A 15,228-nucleotide genomic window follows, 5' to 3' on the forward strand; every position below is an offset into this window, starting at 1 on the left:
GAATTCTTGCTATCAATTTTACCTCAAGATACTATGGATTTGATCATGGTTGTTAGTCATGGGCATTATATGTTGCATTATATGCGTTACGTAGAGCTGCATGGCACAGCATATTAGAAATGCTGGGGAGATTTGGAGTGGCTTTATAACCAGAATGTAATGCTTATGGTAAAGTGATTTAGAATACAGGAACAGTAGGACAGTAAGTTGGATTGGAGGGATACTTCACTTGATGTACCTCGTTCCTTATCACCAGAAACTGAGCATACCCTTCTCTGAACAGCATATCAGTGTTTTGCTAGTTGGAAGAATTAATTAACTTCAACCCAAAATACTAGTTTTTAAGAGGATAAAAAGAGTTTCCTCATTCATATACATTATACAGTCATTATGTGATTACAGTCATGTTTACAGGCTTTCAAAATGGACACACTAGAAACTGCAAAAATAGACCAAAAAACTTCTAATCCTTAATGTTTGCAGTCCTCTAAGTACAAGATAGTGGTTGCGGTGGTAAATAAAAGAAGAAATTGGAATATTAGTCAGCATGGTAGACTGTGATCTCAACACATCTCAACTAGTGGCAGACTTGGACATTTTATAGTTGGGAAGGCAAGGAGAGATTTCAAATGAAATTTAACTGTGGTAGTTTTGAAGGTGGTAGAGGGTTTGAAGGTAGCATGGGAAAAGCATATGAGCCTTTGTTTTCAAAACCTTGACAGCTGGCCACCTGAAGGTGACATTGTGAATTTATTGGAGGCAGGGTTCTTCTCTTCTTAGTGAATAAGACGTGATTAAGAGTCCTGAATTGGGAAGAAGCAGTTTATTCTTGATGCCATAGGGAAAGGGATACTAGTGTTTGGAATGGAAAAGAGTACCTTTTTAGGAAAATAGAAACTTGTAGCAGCACATTGAACGGGTACAAGCAGGACACAACAGCATTTGTTATGGTCAGAGAAAAGGGTATTCTGTTACAAAAATGAGAGAGTCCTGATATGATTCAGTTTTTTGGATATATTTCAAAATTGGTATCTTGGGAATATTTTACAGAAATAGATGGTTTTCCTCTATCACAATAATGTTATTATGGACTCAGCCTTGAAGCTGTATCATTGTGGGCTGAAAATCTGCTTGACTGGAATGGGTTGGGTTTACATAGTATTTGAAAAGGAACACCTTTGCCCATACCTTTTGCCAAAGAAAATTAGGATATTCCCGGAAGTGACTCATTAGGTGGGTCTCTTCAGAGCTGATTCTTTATCAGGGCTCAGCACAATAGTGAGAATTTTACTGCTGGAGGTGCAGCTTTTCAGACAAGGCATAAAGTCCAAAGTCCCTGATCTAGACTACTTGAATATTTCTTATCTCCAGAGGTGTACAATTCTCTTTTCTTCTAGGCTTCAGTATGTTGTTTTGTGTTGTTTGTGTGTACATTCATTAAAGTATTGTGGGACAGAAAAGTGCTGTTGAAATATGGTTATCTGCAAACTGTCACAGGACAAAAGGAGACTTGGTTTAGTGAGCTGTTGAGAAACATAGCTGATGCATTTTGAATTAATAAACTTGTTCTCTCAAATGGGAACTTTTCAGTTATCTTGGGGTAGGGGTTGCACAGCTGTTGAAAGCTGTTGAGCTTGTTAAAGTTCCTTTTTAAAATATGGTGTATCTTTGTTGTTGTGCCTTTGGCTTCAAACGTGTTAAAAAAAAAACCCTTTAGAGATGATGTCAGTTGAGATGGCAATCTGCTTAAGCATTTGAGCAATCTAAAGTGGCTGTAGAAGCGTATCTTGTGCAGTGAAACTGCTTCTGTGACAACTTGCCAAATTCAAGGTATGAGGAAGATTCAAGCTGAGTGGCAGTGGGAGGGGAGGAGATGGTAAATAAGAGACTTGCTGGAAGCTGCCTATCTGTGTCAAAGGGTCTCCTGTTTGCAGTTCTAGACAGGCATTGCTGACTCACAGCTGAACTAACTACTTGTGCTGAGCACTTCGAACGGGTTAACCCTTTGTGGAACTTTTGCTTACAGCAGACTTTGTTTATCTGTAGATGTCTGTAGAAAAATATTACATGGATTTGTATTGAATTTGTTACTTCAGGCTGTGGTTCTGGAACATAAACTATTAGCTGAGTTAAAATAGGCATTTCTTTGGCATGTGAAGCATCATGGAATTATGAATCCCATGGGAGAACTGGGAGTGCAGTCCTGTGTGCACATGCTGCCATATGTCCTAGAACAGCAGATTCTTTTTTTTCCTGCTCTGAGAGAACTGACGAGCAGCAAGAGGCAGTTTCTGGGGGTTTTCTTGTTGGTTTTGTTTTATTTTGGACCCAGACTCCTCTTGATATTCATCTCCCTTATCGCAGCTACACGTCATCCTTGTAGGGGTGTGTACCTACAAGGATAGATACATCTAGACAGATGGGTGTGAAGACCTTATATCTTGACTGAATAGTTGTTATTTAGTTACACTACATTAAAATGCCATAAAAGCTATTAAGGATATGTGTGAAGTATTGGAACACAGTAGGAAACAATTTCTTTTCACTTCAGTGGAAGGAAACCTTATGTGATAAGGTGTTAGAAAAATATTTTGACACCATTATTAGGTCCTGTTCCGACATCAAGCTTCACGGAACATTTAAGGTGTAGTTATTTAATTTGTCTTTGTGCTTCGCAGTGAATTTTCTATCCAAAATTTACATTCCTTCTCCCTTTTTACCCATGTTCATCAAGGCCTCAAGTTTCTGTAACAATGAGAAATTACGTGTGACTGACTCATTCGTTGCCACACAAGTCAAAAAAAGGTCATTACAGAGTCATCTGAAGCTCTTAAGTGTATCTTGATTTTTCTCAGTCACCTGTACTAAGATGCCAAGATAACTTTTCCCAACCCTTAGGGCATGGTTAGAGCAAGGCCCTGATGAACGTGGTACAAAAAAGAGGAAAAACAGGTGATGAATATACAAATCTTACACAGTTTGATCATTTCTGATCAAAATTGTGCTTGTATTTAACTTTCATTTGAAATTTTGATAGTTGCTCCACTAGCTTATTGACCCTCTCGCTTGACCCATTTTCCCCAGATGAATTCACAGTTATCTTTGTCCAGAGGTCATGAACAATATTGTGTTAGAAGCCTACGACAGTCCTAGTTTCTTCTGACTGTAGGCTTGTTTAAGATGAGGTAACATTCTTTCAAATGAACTGTTGCATTTTATGATTACAGGTTTGGACAAAACTTGTACCAGCTTGTCAGTTTTGGGGGTTTACTTGATCTGGGATGCTTGCCTTCTCTGAAGTACCATACACGTTGGGAGAAAGAGACTAGTTGGAATTTGTGGAATTTCAGCATGACTCAAAGTCATGTAGCAGGCCTGTGCTTTAGGTATCAGAAGGTGTTCCTGTTACTGTAAAGGCTGAGTGCTGTACAAAGCATGGGATTAACTGTTGCTACATAAACTGTTGGTGATTATACTCACTTACAAATTGGAGAGATGAACTATTCAAATGGTTCTAATGGTGCTAATTTAGTGCCTATGTGCCTATGCCCATTTACTGTTAAAAGACTGTAATATTTTAAGTGTTTATTAGGGCACCTGGTTTTGTTTTAAAGAATTGTGTAGGTGATTACTCCTATAATTCTTTTAGTAGGTTATATGTTCCTGTCTCACTCCCCTTCTTTCCCATCCTGGATCGTCATTACATTGAATGCAGTCAGATTCAAGATTTATTTCAAATATAACTTACTACAGTGACTTTGCAGATTTTATAACTATCTTCTTGCTACTGTGACTTTAAAAACATTGATAGTATGTTCTTAAAATCATGTCATAAACTGTTCTTTAGAAAGTGAATATTGTGACTCGTGAACTCATTTAAGAAGTTAGGCATGTTTGCTTATCAACAAGGGTGTTTCATTCCTGAGAAAAGGTTTTAAAGAGACTGGATTATTCTGAAATTATTTCCCCCCTTTTTTCTAGTGTATATCTGACTTCTGGAATAGTGTGACTCAAAGTTACATTTAATTACCAAGTGGCAGTTACTGCCTCATCCAGAATTTACATGTGAAGAAGATTAAGTCTGTATTGTAACAAAAGGATCAAGACAGGAAATATATAGCTTTCTCTGATCTGTCCTTCACACACATTCCAATGAGGCTTGCTGTTTTCTCTTGTGTATGAGTAAGGGGAATGGTTGTTAGAATAAAAACAACCAGTCTGTCTTGGATAGATTTATGTTAAGAGACTTTATGTCCCAGGAGACTATAAATTTAGCATGCTGTCTGAAAGTTTCTGATAGAGCTATGAGATGCAGAGCATGATAGAAATGACTGGCCTGTTACTGATGGGAGCTCCTAAACAGCTGAGAAGTGGTAATCTCTTGAAATATGTAAAACAAACTTCTAAATAGTGATGGGGGAATAGTTGAACTGGAAGGAGTAATGCCAAAGGAAGCTTTAATGTGGTGACTTTACAAATTAGCTCTCAACACAGTTTTTGTATGTTCCTGATCAAGTTAACAAGATCGTAATGCCCTTCTCCAGTCACTGGTTTGTAATATTCTTTTCCCTCCTGTTTCTCCTTTCCAGTTTCTCTCTTATTTTGGTTTGCCTCCGAGATTTCAAGGTTCAGGGCTGATGGATGAACAGTAGTCATATAAATTGATAGCTATTTAAAAAACATTCCTTTTTAATTAATTTAAGCTGCTTTTTAAACAAGTCAGGCCCAGATCTGGGCAGCTGTTTTGTCTGCGTGAGTAAGGACTTCTGTTGCTGGTTTTGCTGTTTTAAATATTAAGGGTAGTAACGGGGAAAGGAAGTCTCCTTCTTTAAAAGGACAATGCCATTCAGCAGGATTCTCAGTCTGTTGTACTTAAACAGGGAGTGTGTGCTTCACACAAGAAAGACTGCACCATTAGCAAGTGACCAATAGTCACTTGCTACTAGTACTTAGCAAACTGAATCCTAGCTTTGGGTGATAGCCGCTTCTGTAATGTGCGGCTTTCCTCATGAAAATGTCGAGTTTTCTAGAATTCGTTTATACTGGGATACTATCAGCCACTTCTGCAGGCTGTAACTCTCCCTCTGCCACAATCATACGTTACCACAAAGTATAATGAAGGAATAGCTGCCTGAAGACACTCGGTAGTGCAATCTTCATCTTCCTGGCTGGTCAAATAAGCAACTTCCTGGTTAGTGCCTTAAATTTAATGTTCCTGTTCACGGTCACTGACAGTGCACATGAACATACTTCAGGGAGTTAAGGTGATGTTGCTGGATGCTGGAGGAAAAATTTCCTTTCCTCTTTGCTTGTACTGCTTCCCCTTATATTTCAATATGTCTCCACAAAAATAAGTACACATTCTGCTGAAAGTTGATGGTTTCCTTTATTTATGATGAATATGTATATTCAGGGCAAGCGTTACAGTGACTTATTTCTGTCACTAGTGTCTCTAAAGGCACCACTACAGTTCCTTTCCATAAGCATTGCATAGCAAGAATGAACATTTAGGCTTGCAATTTTTGCCTAGTCTGTCTGCAAAACTAGGACTGAATTCAAACTAGTGTTTGAATATGAGTGGCACAAATGAGCTGATTCTTGTCCGTTTACAACACACTACTGTTGTGATGAATATGGAAATCTGATAAATACTACAATATCATCACAGTAAGGGATTTTCCTGTAGTGTTTAAAGCTGCCAAATGAGTTTCTGCTGCTGCCTTTGAAGCCCCAGATGTGTTTGTGTGGGGGAAGGAAGATATGTTGCTAAAACCTGCCGTGCTCTTCTTTCAGCTGTGGAGCAGCTGTTGGGGAGTTCTTGCATCTGAGTACTAGAGAAGCCCTGAAGTTACTTAAGATTGGAGGGGTCAGAATACAGCACTAAAGCAGTTTTAAACACCCAGTTAACTCATCTTCGTAAATACTGTTGTGGCAAGAGAGGGATTTTGACTGGCTACAAAGGGATTTTGAATCTAAAAATCGGTCTGTATCTTTGATGTAGAGCTCAATATATTTTTGGGTTTGGTGCAAATATATGCAGTTACTTACTTAGATGACCTAATGAGAAATGACGATCAGCCTTGGAGAAAGATGGGGAATAAGTGAAAGCTGCTCTGGGGACAGAAGCATTGGAATTAGTTTGTTAAGATAATTAAATTATCTGTTGGGCAAATTACTTGAGACTCTTTAGAGACTGAAATTGAATTTCCTTTCTGTTGGGAGCTAGAATCATCTAGTAAGGAAAGACTTAATTCTATTTTTATCTTTTACTCAAGAAATATTTGACTATAAAAGTTTTGTCCACTATCCTAAATAATTTCAAACTAATCATCTGGATGTGGGAAACAAGGCTTTATGCTTTTTTTAACCTCTAGACAGGTTGGATGGAGGGTGTGATCCACAGTGGGAAGAGTCTGAAAGAGAAAGGGCGTTTTGTTTGTTTTTAAGAAACAGAGGCTGACATCTCTATGGAAGAAGTTCCAGTCCTTCCTTACAGTAGCTCAGGTTTAGTGGTCAGCAAGCGGAGTTGATAGGGATAAGGGAATAGTGCAATTATTAAGAAAAAGGACTGGTAAAGACTGAAGAAAAGTAACCGATCTATCAGCAGGATGTGTATGTTTTTTGGCCATGTTGTTTCAAAGCCGAGGATGTCTGCATGTTTATGTTAACACTGGGTCTCCTTGTCTTTGGAATGAAATTGCCTCGTCAGCAGAGCCCCTTAGGGGATTGAAAGTCTACTCAAGACGTCATCCTTCTCTTTTAAAAGGGGAAAAAAATGCCAGTTGTAGTGTCTCTGACCCCTTCCCCCCCCCGCCTCCCTTTTACTTACAGAGCATCAAGGGGCGGACCTTACTTCGGCAAACTACACATCTTGCGTTCCTCTTTGAGTATTCATTTTTCTCCTAGCAGTAATTTGATTCTGGGCTGCTCCAACTTGCCTCGAGTGAATAAGCAGAGAACTGCATGTTTAAAGACAGAGTTTTCGCAGTAGACAAGGTTTTCATCATATAAGGAGGAGATTTTTTTGAAAGTTTTGAACAAGATTAAAATTGAGAGGTCCTCTTGGATTATTTTTTAAAAACTTATTTATATCTATCTACAATTTATATCTATCTACATATAAAGAGAGGTCTCTTAGGGATTATAACTGTTGAGAAAAGGATCAACATGACACTGCTGGAACCAGAAATGCAGATGACAACACTCCAATCAGGTATCACCCAGAACATATGCCATGGGTAAATTTTGCCGGTGAATCATGGTCGCTGAACTGTATAAGGGAGTGCCAGGAGGCTATGTGACTTTGAGTAAAGACAAATGAGAGTGCTGTGGTAACTTCATGTGCAGGTTGCAGATGGATACTAGTTGGATGTTAAGTTCTGATCACTTTGGACCTTCATCAGAGATAAAATTATCTTCCTGTTCTTCATTTGTTGGTCCCCAGTGTTAAATTTAAGTGCCTCATGAAGATTCGAAAATCCCAGTCAAATCTAGGACTTGTTCTAAATAAATTTCCTCTGTTTAGCTTTTTGTGCAGTTTATTGTTAATTATTTTTCGATGAAACATGTTCTTGATACTTTGGAGAGATTTTTAAATTGCATATTTTGGGGAAAAAAAGCCTTCTGCTTTGAAACTTCCCAATGCTTGTTTTATGTCTTGAAAGACTGTTTCCTTGAGAATGAAAATGGTATTGTCTTTATATGATTTTGTCTTAAATACTGTGAGCTTTTTGTGATACTGTGCTTACCTTTTAGATATATATAGAGTTGCATTTCTGACGTGTAAGACATGCCAGAGTGAGGATTATCTGTTAATGACAGTATGGTGTGCCTCTGTAGAGCATTTTTATCTGAGGCTTTAGAACATTCTGTAGTTGTGAAACTTAACAAATATGTATAGATATGAATGTTTTTCTTTTATTCTATGGATGGGAACAGAGACTGACTGTAACCTTGGTAAGATCTGACCGCAAACTAGTAGTAGCCTAGGAGTTTGGGTTTGCGTTTGTTTACTCTTAATGTCTTGTAGAGTGTTGCCTGAAAAGCAGCACATACATAATGCCAAAAGTGTCAAGACAGACTTGTTTCTGAAAGTTAATTCCTCAAGTAGTGTTTTGGAAAGAGACAAGTAAAACAATAACTTCATAGTTTAATATAGTTTTTTTCAGAAATTGCTGTTTTTTCCTGAATTTGTGGTGCTGATTTCCCTAACTTAGAGTCTTATGTTTAGTAAATTATCTGTGAAGATTGTGTATGTCTATAAAGGTCCTGTATGACCTTTATTTTATAGTTCTGACATATGCTTGTATTCTTTGTTGTTTAGAGAACCAAAGTATGCATCTTCCACCTCCTGTTGTAGATAGGAAAGGCAAGAGCGGTGTTATGGCAGGGCTGCATCTTACACGGAATACATAGTTTTTGTCTCCATTCAGAAGGGTGTTTGGACAGAATACATCATTCTTCTAGTCATAGTCTTGCAGTCTGTGAATTTTGGAGGTAGGATTTAGACATTATCAAGGTGTTAGACAGGATATGTATGGCAAGACAGTATCTATTATTCGGTGTGAAGAATTTTTTTTTAATATATGACAGTTGTTACGTAATGGCCTGAAAAAAATGTTTACCTCAATGTGCTTTGTTTCTAATAGATTTTCTAATTCTGTTAATACTTTTGCAGACAAGGAAGAGCCATGGAATTTACATTTCGGGGTTCTTGTAACTGAATTTGTGCATGATATTCTGGGGAAACTTGCAGAATAAAGTAAGACTTCTTAAAATTAGGGAAACAGCCTTCATATTAGTATTACTTTTTTCAAAACTTTATTTGTGGCTGTATTTCTCATTTCTTCCAAATTATGAAAACTCCTGAGGCTTGCATTTAGTTCTTAGGGTCAGAGTTTCTCCCACTAAAGAGTACGTGTATATAGCTTTCGCTTAAGTCAGCTAACCCTAGTCCTAGATTATGCAGTGGCGTTCTGCAATGTTGAGGCAATTTCCTGGCAAGCTTAGCTTACCTAATGAGGGATACAGATTTATTGCACCTCTTCCATCAGTGGCAGGCAGCTCTCTTTTCTTCTGGATCAACCACTGTTGGAAAAATATTAAGCAAGAAGCAGGCAAATGTTTATGTAAATAGATTCACAAGATTGGTGGCGAAATCAAATATGACAACAGGATGGAACCATGTGCATAGCAAGTCTTGAATAATGGAAATATATTACAAGCTTGTAGATAAGGACAATGGCTACTTGATGCTGAGATCAAATTGTTTAACTTTTATTTTTTCTTAAAAAATTTAATATTTAGTGACTTCAGTTGCTGTTGGTTGCTACTTTTATTTGGCTTAGTGAGGTAATTAAGTTGTCTGGTGGGCAAACTAGTTGAGACTTTTTAGAGACTGAATTGGATCTCCTTTCTGTTGAGAGCTAGAATCATCTAATGAGGAAAGACTTAACTTCTCAAGGCTTCTTGGTCCTTATGTTCATCTCCAGAAGCCCTACTCTAAAGATGGAAGCTGGAAACAGTTGTCCCAGTCAACTCATCAAAGCTTCTGAAGAGCCATGGAAGAAGTAGGAGAATCATGGCCTAAGCTGGGTAAATAAATTATCCTGATAGACCTTACACAGCTTGCACTCCATAGACCAAACTTTCTTTAAGGCACACAGGTAATAAGACTGTGCTTATTTAGTGCTTGGGTACTAATGGAAGTCTATTCAAGAAGTGACAGTATCTGACGCTGTAGTTGACATAGGAAATGATGTTTGTATTCCATGTTGGTGGGCACATAAAAAGCAACACCTTTGATACTGAAGATGAGAAAACATTCTTAATATCTTAGAGAAAGAACTGAGGAGAATACAACTTTACTATTCTGGGAGCAGAATGGCTTAAGCAGGGAGGAGCTCTTTCTTCAGAACAAAACACAAAGCAGGAACAATATGACTAGTGAGGTGCATGTTGTATTAACCAGAAAAACATAAACATACCCGTCAAACTGAAAAACGGAAGAGTAAAAAATCAATATAAGTCATGACAGCTGAGGAAGAAAAAGTAAAAATGAAAATCATGCTGAAAATACATTTCAAAAAGGCAGTAGACCCATAAAAAAATTGCAAAAATAAGCAGAAACTTAATTGCTGTATTTGACATCTCATTGGACTACTTACTGAACTTGTTTGAAGAACTACGGTATTACTGACCCAGTCACTCAAAAAGTGGTCATACAGAGTGAGGCAAAATTTGACATTCATATTCAAGAATACAGTTTTAGAAACAGCCCTGTGCCAGTTTGTGTTTTCATTCTGTTGAAAATGAAGCTGATGTGCAGGTCTGTCTATACCAAGCTTTTAGCAGTGGGACCTCCCTCATTAGCATTTTACTCCAAGAGTCACTTGATCCTTTTTGATGCCTTGGCTCTCTCAGCATCTGACTCATTTGTTTTCTTTATATTTACTTGCTGATTCCAAAAGCTTGCAGTTTCCTTCCCGTTATCTACTTCAGCCTAATCTCCCTATGTAGCCTCTTTTTTTGTTCCCCTGAAGCCTTTGTGTTATTCATGTCACTACCTAATTATCCCATATGGAGATCTTGCAAATTCTTGTGCTGTTGGTCACTGTTCAGTCAAGATATGGACTGAATAGTTTGTTGGTATGACCTGGCTTTGTTCTGTAACAGACTGTTTGGGCCACTGAAAAAATGAGTAATGAGTATTTCCTTTTTTTTTCTTTTCTCTCTCTCTCTTTTTTTTTTTTATGAAGAGGGAAGAGTGCTAAAAGAATGCTTTTTCTGACACAATCACAATCCAGTAACAATTAAAACTGGTTTTGAACAGCCACATGAGGGACTCATGCAAGTTAGGGAAATTTCGGGAGTCTGGGGTGTGCCTCTATATGCAAATTTTATGCCTAAATGGCATAAAATCAAACTGTCGAAGATAATTTCACTTTAAAAAAAAATAAATTAGTTATTGTTCACATGTTTCTTTTTATGGCTTCTAGCAGGTTGCTGGGCAGAAATGTGTGTGCAGTACGCATACAGAGGTGCAATCAGCCAGATAGATAAACCCTAAATTTCAGATCATATTTTGCAGACCTTTTGCGTGGATAGATAAGAGTTATGGCCACTTAGGGTCACTTAATAGTCTAACAGTGCATTGCCACAATTAATGGAGGTTAGCACTTGGTGGAATGGCTACTTTTGTTAATGAATTCCTTTTGTCCTAAATTTTGCTTTACTTGTAACCTCTTCATTTACTGTTCTAAGTATCATTGCTTTGTTTATGTGCGCTATACCGTGGTTTGCACTGTCTTGGTATATGTTGCAGTTTAATTACTGTCTCCGTGTAATCTTAATTTCTTTCTATGACTATACTGGAAAAAATGAAGATCTCTTCAACATAGAGTGATGTATTGGATAACATCTTTGGGTTCTGAAATATTGTTCCACTGACCTGCAGAAAAAACCCCTTAGAATCTATTAGAGATCAAGCAGAAATAGGTTGTTCTAAACTGCTAGAAGTGCACTTTAGATGAACAAGAGTATTTTTTTCCATGCATATGTAGAGAACAAAAGAAGTGTTGTTTTGAAGTCAGCACTGTCAATGACCATCAAAATAATTAAGTTCTCTCTAGTGGATAAAACTTGACTTCTCTGGTCTAATTTGCTTTGTATCCAACTGGTTCTGAAAAAGGAACAGTCATTTCAGCTGAAAAATAGTGTCATCTTGAATCAAATGTAAAACTTCACTCATTTGCAGGGGAAAGTTGCATTTTTGAGCTACTTTATCCAATTAGGGATATATTAAACTCAATTTAGGACAAACTGATGCTGATCCCATTCATTCTTCCTTTCAAAACGCAGCTCCCAGGCTCTTTCTCTTCCCTCTTTAAAGTATTTAAGTTGAAGTGCTTGAGGCATGTCAGCTGCTAAACTACTTCTAATGGGAAGAAAGGGGACAGCATGTCTGTGTATTCGTAGAAGGGAGGTGTCCCCCTCTTCAGCTCTTTCAGGAGTGACAAATGTCAGAGCTGTTGTTTTTGTGGTTGGTTTTCTCTTTTTCATGTTTTAGATAAAGTTTAAATTCAGCGCTGGCTTTTGGTGCTCAAAAGAATAACCTCTCATTCATGCACTAAAATGCCTTCTAACTTCATCTTGTCTTTTCAAGCACCTGTTAGTAGGAGTTTTTTCCTTACTGTTGTTTTCATTTCCTAGTAAGAGACTTTTCTAGTTGTGAGTTTTTTCCTCTAGTTTTTGGCATTTCATTTTGTTTGAATAGTGTAACTTAAAATGATGATTTTTTTTCTTTTTCTTTTTCCTTTTTTTCCCTCTTTTTTTTTTTTTTTCCCCAACTTAGAATTTTGAGATCACAGTGGGTTCTTGAATCAACACAAATCAGGACTTTGGTTTTGGACGGAGAGTGGAGGTGAGGGGAAGACATTCCTAGCTTTATAGTTTGCATCATCACCACTTTAAAAATAGAACTTTTGATTTCAGTTTGGAATCTATGGCATTTGGAAATGTAACCTTTTGTATCTAGGTAGCAAGTTCCTGGGGAATGTAAAGAGTTCCCTGGTTGCCGGTACAGTTCCCTGAGATGTGTATATTCTGAGTAGTGATAAAATGACTCTTCACTGGCTTTTGACCAGAATCATGCATGTGATCCAAAGACTGAACAAAGTTATGTGAGCTTCATCGTCATCGTGCAGTGGGAATTCTTTCCGAAGCAGCAAATGGGACGTTCCTGAAGTCAGATTTAAATATGGAAATTTTTATGCCAGAGCTACTAACTGTGTGAAGTTCTGAGTTGGCTGGTATAAGACATGGAGTGAGGAGTGCACAACTGTAAGCTGCACATTACTGAGTTATTCCATTCATGAAAGATTTGAACATAAACTTTTGCTGCCTCTTATCCCTGTGATTAACTATGGAGTAATCAAATCACTGCATTGTTTTGTTAGCCAAACTAGAGTTAAAGGATTGTACTTGAAACTAAATATATAAAGGATGCAGGTTTTTTTTTTTTTGTCAATAATGACAGCCTACAATAAAGACTACTCGTTAGAGAATCACTTAGTTGAGCAATACCTATTTCTACTGACAACTTTAAATTTAAACAAGAAACTGCTGGAAATCTGTTAAAACATGGGGTATTTGTTGAAGTGCGAAATTACCATTTAAAAATAGTAATTTTTCTGTAGCTGCTTTGAAAATACTCTGTTCATTCATTTTATGCAGTGAGTGCTACTCTACTGGTTGAGAAAGATGGAGCAGGAAAAAAACACCCAGGCAGTTTTTTGTCTTTATCCATTCTGTGGACTAAGATCACAGAATCACAGAATGGTTTGGGTTGGAAGGGACCTTAAGGATCATCTTAGTTCCAACCCCCCTGCCATGGGCAGGGACACCTCCCACTAGACCAGGCTGCTCAAAGCCCCATCCAGCCTGGCCTTGAACACCTCCAGGGATGGGGCATTGACAACTTCCCTGGGCAACCTGTTCCAGTGCCTCACTACCCTTACGGTAAAGAATTTTTTCCTGATATCCAATCTAAATCTACCCTCTTTCAGTTTGAGGCCGTTACCCCGTGTCCTATCATAACACTCCCTGATAAAGAGTCCTTCCCCATCCTTCCTGTAGGCCCCCTTTAGGTACTGGAAGGCTGCTGTAAGGTCTCCCCAGAGCCTTCTCTTCTCCAGGCTGAACAACCCCAACTCTCTCAGCCTGTCTTCACAGGAGAGGTGCTCCAGCCCCCTGATCATCTTTGTGGCCCTCCTCTGGAGCCGCTCCAACAGGTCCATGTCCTTCTTGTGGTGAGGACTCCAGAGCTGGACACAGTACTCCAGGTGGGGTCTCACCAGAGCAGAGTAGAGGGGCAGAATCACCTCCCTCGATCTGCTGGCCATGCTTCTTGCGGTTGTGGTTGGCTCTCTGGGCTGCAGGCGCGCATTGCCAGCTCATGTTGAGCTTCTCATCCGCCAGCACCCCCAAGTCCTTGCTCTCAATGGCTGCTCTCAAGCCATTTTCTCCCCAACCTGTATTTGTGCCTGGGATTGCCATGACCCAGGTGCAGGACCTTGCACTTGGCCTAGTTGAACTTCATGAGGTTCATACAGGCCCACCTCTCGAGCCTGTCAAGGTCAACTCAATGAACTTGCAAGGGCACATATGGGCTGCATTTGTTCTAAAACAGCAAAGATGCATAAGACAAAACAATTATTCACCGACTGCTTTGTTTCCTAACCTTTATTATGGCTCCAGCTTACTTTAAAATGTAACTATGGAGAAATAACTTCAAGGGAGGGCTCTGTGTGTGTGTGTGCGCATTTTAACCAGTTTCTAGTCTACATACTAAGATTGTCATAATCATACTGCATTTTTTTGTATCATTCACCAACTGCTATTAAAAACTAAATGGAAGTTTAAAATGCATGTAAACTCATGTCAGGTTTTATATGCTGTAACTTTAATCAAAGCAGAGTCTTCCTTGCTGGGAAACTAATGCATTATGTATAATGGGCCCTATTTAATTGCTGTCGTCATATTCTGTAAGTTACCCGTTCATTTACGTGACGAATATGAATCAACCTTTCTTCAAGAACACAGTTCAAGTGCATGAGCAAAATGAAGTAAAAAAGCATTATTTAAATCAGCTTCTTATTTGGAGTCTTTAGGCATGATTGTATAAAAATGACTTAATGATTATTTAAATAGGCTCAGACTGATCATTGTTATCTTTATGGCTCATACTGATCATAGTCATCTTTGCGGCCTGCCACTAATTTAGGTTCTGGATTAATATCTGAACGTGTGTTATGCTGACTCTCTCTAAACTGGTATGATGATTACACCACGCATGCTTTGCCTAAAGGGACACAGTGCAGACACATATCCGTTCTGTCTCCCAGTTACCTTGCTGACTCCCAGTTACTCCTTGCTATCCAGTGTTTGCCAGATTTGAGATGACTAATGTTTAACAAAGCGCTCAAGTTTCCATTCCTGTGTGATAGTAGAAATTTACATTAGGGATTAGATTCAGGATGTTTTGTATTTTTATTTTTTTAATAATGGGATCCATGTCTAGTCTACATTTTTATTATAGGCATTAAAATATGGGTTTTTTTATATCTAAACTTCAATATGAATCAGTCTCTGATGTATGCCCAGAGCGGTATAGATCAGTGGTGGGGATTACAGGTAACTCCTAAGGTTTTGTGAATGTTTTTAATATTG

At 38.3% G+C, this 15,228-nt stretch overlaps 1 protein-coding gene across 1 annotated transcript in view; it reads left to right on the forward strand.

Moving 5' to 3' along the window:
* Positions 1 to 15,228, forward strand: part of MRTFA (myocardin related transcription factor A) — a 100,361-nt gene that overhangs the window by 20,371 nt on the left and 64,762 nt on the right. The gene's annotated exons all lie outside the window — the stretch shown is intronic.

The sequence above is a fragment of the Larus michahellis genome, chromosome 1 (assembly GCF_964199755.1).
Source record: "Larus michahellis chromosome 1, bLarMic1.1, whole genome shotgun sequence".
Classification (NCBI taxonomy): Eukaryota; Metazoa; Chordata; class Aves; order Charadriiformes; family Laridae; genus Larus; species Larus michahellis.